Below are 3081 nucleotides of genomic sequence, written 5' to 3'. Positions count from 1 at the left end.
ATCACTGGCCTCACAAGTCTCTGCAAGGATGTTATTTACCCCAAATACCTACTTTTAAACATTTCGAGGCTCTTCCCTTTGTTTTTCCCCTGCTCCTCTGAATGCCCTCAGCCAAGGGACCCCACCACTGCCTTGGAGCTCAGCCATCCTTTTGGGATGCAGCAAAAAGGCTGTACCATACATGCAGCCCCTATGGGGGGCTGTTGCCATGAGAGGCTCTGCGATGTGATTCACCCAGCAGAGCCACAATAACACATTACCAAACAAGCCTGCAGCTACAGCGACCTGAATTCCCAAAACTCCAGGGAGCTGCCCAGACCCACCTGGCTGCCACTGCTCTCCCGGGGCAGAGGAGAAATCAGGAGGGGTGCAAGGACCTGCCCCCACCACATGACCTGAGGTTTCCAAGTAAGAGAAAAGGCCGAGATTTCCCAAAACAGAGAAAGGGAACTGAGCATCCAGTTCCTCGTCAGCAAGATGTCACTCATGGGATTTTAGTGCTGGGGGGAGCACAGCGCTTGCTCTCACAAGTTGTGACACCCCAAGTCTCACAGTGCTGGGTGCCCCATACGCTGCTGCCCGCTCCTCAATAACAGGCAGTGAGACTCTCCTCTCTCAGGGAAAACCTATAAAGACCCTCCCTCCTACCTGCACTGCCAGCAGGGGAATTGGGGTGGGGAACATCAGGGAGTGTGAGCAAGAAGCACCCCAAAAGCCCACAGTCATGGAGTAACCAGGTGTGGTAATGTTCTTGGCTTTGAACTGCAGATTCCCAGACCCACCCCGTTATATCACAGCTTGTCGTGGAGGTGACCTACATCCCGTGCTGTGCTGGATTTCCAGCTAAGGCAATGGGTCTGGGCACCTAGCCCTGCTCCCCGCCAGTGCTGAGCATCACCCAACAGCTGCTGAGGACTGGGGTTGGGGACACCCATCAATCTGCCCAGACACCCACCACATCTTGCCATGGAGGAGGCAGCTCTGCCATGACTCTTGCCTCCTTGTCCCCTATGCCCAGCGTGGAGCACTGTGCACTTGCACTCTACCTGGTGCCACCATAACCCAGACAGGAGCAGAGCCCACATGCTCCTGCACCATGGCTGCACTGGCCACACTGAGCTGTGCAGCAGAGCAACACCCAATCCCTCAAAGCTTATTTTCATTTATCATGTTAGTCAGGACCTTAGGGCTCCAGTCAGGAAATGTGGGAACTTGCTGCTCAGTACCCCATCCCACCAACACGCATCCAAAGATTAAATATTCCAGCCCTTAACGACAGGTAGGGATGAACAAATGGGTACAAAGTCTAGAGGCTTATTTTCCACGTGGGCAAATCCATTCAAACATTTGCACAGCCTGGCAATAAAGCGACCGATTTGGCGAAAAAGAGGATGTGTAAAATGGGGCTATGAATTCTGCATTTCTCTTTGGCTGCAGCTATTTTTGATCTATGATATCATTAGACTTCAGAGACATGAGCCAGCTGGTGGCCCCAGCGGCTGGCGAGTGACTAATAGCGCTCCCCAGCCTCCCGGCTCCAGGCATGTCGGGAGGCTCCTGTGTTACGCTTTACAGGGGAGTCTTTTGTTCACTTCGAAAAACAGGAGATTAAGAAGTTGACAATTTATTTCCCACCAGCAAAGAGAGCTGCTCTGCGGGCTGGGCTGAGCGGGGCGCTGCAAGCTGGCCTGCAGTGCTATGCTGAACCACAAAAAAACCCCATATCCTCATGGGTCGAACATTTATCAGTGGTTATGCTTGAAAGCACAGGGGAGGCTGTAAGAAGTTGGAAAACATGTCCCAGAAGCACCACCCACGTGGCTGATCCCCAGCAGCACCAGCGAGCGCAGGTTTACGGGAGCTGTGGCTGTGATTGCAATTTCCTCGTTGCCCTAAGCTGGACTTCCCTTGTCCTTCAGGGAACAGAGCATGCAGGGAGACAGAGGGCAGAGCTCGCAACGTTTCCTCTGTATACTCACAGAAGCTTTTCAGAAAAAGATCTATAATTATACACTCTGATCAGACAAAAGCCTGGCAATAAGGAAAACAGCACTGGAGAACTGCACATGTGCATTTGCACTGAAGGATGGGGTGCAGGGTACGAGACACATGCCTTGGGAGGTTGCATAAAGGGACCTGCTTTCTGCTGCCAACAGCGGGATCGGCTGGCTCAGCTCGTCAGTTCCAGGCGTACCCTGAACCTCTGGCACTTGTCTAGCAGCGGGTGATGAATAAGTGTCTGCGCCGCGGGAGGAGAGCTGAGTGCTGTCATAGAAACGCGGTGGAGAAAGGACCTTCTGCCTCCCCCGCCCCGCTCCAGACGCATTGTATAACTCTTTTTATTTAAGCATCACTCTCCAAGAAATTCACTTACAGCCACACATTAAAGCAGATCAACCTCCCTGGGCCCAATCCTGACCCTGCAGACAAATGTCTCACCAGAGCCAGATGCAGAAGGGTTCAGGGGACACACAGAACATTCTGCCCAGCGCTGTGGGGCTGGTGCAGGAGCTCAGCCAAGGCTGTGTTCTGGCCAGGCTCTGGGGTGAGGACATGTCTGTCCCAGACTGCAAAAGTCCCAGCCACTTTATGTAATGGCCACCCCCCCAGGCAGAGCTCTTCCTTTGACCCTGAAATATTGCCAGGCAGCAAGATGCAAGCAGCTGTTTGCTCCTCTTTCTGGCCGCTTGCTAATGCCAGTGGCCGATGAGACACAGGCTGCGCGCCCTGCCTTGCCCGCAGCCCTGGCAGCCGGGAGGAGCAGCGAGTTTCCCGAGACATCCACCTCCTCCCTCCACCCCAGGGCACCTGGGGACATGCCAGAAATGCCCAGCAGCTGGATCCCCCCCGTCCATCCCCACAGCCCTGCCTTTCCAACATTTTTACCCACCCAGGTCTCACAGACTCTGGACCACACAAACTTGGAGGGCATTGCGGTGCTGGGACAAAGTGGTCCACGTTGGCACCTGCCTGCTCCCACAGCACAGCCCATGCACCCCCGTCTCAGCCATAGGGCTGGCCCCTCGCACCCAGCACCCACAACTCCCAAGCCACCCCACCAGCCCTACAGGCCCGGTGGCG

The sequence above is a fragment of the Mesitornis unicolor genome, unplaced genomic scaffold (assembly GCF_000695765.1).
Source record: "Mesitornis unicolor isolate BGI_N332 unplaced genomic scaffold, ASM69576v1 scaffold31034, whole genome shotgun sequence".
Taxonomy (NCBI): domain Eukaryota; kingdom Metazoa; phylum Chordata; class Aves; order Mesitornithiformes; family Mesitornithidae; genus Mesitornis; species Mesitornis unicolor.
The sequence above is the reverse complement of the archived record's forward strand: the minus strand, read 5'-3'. Positions refer to the sequence as shown.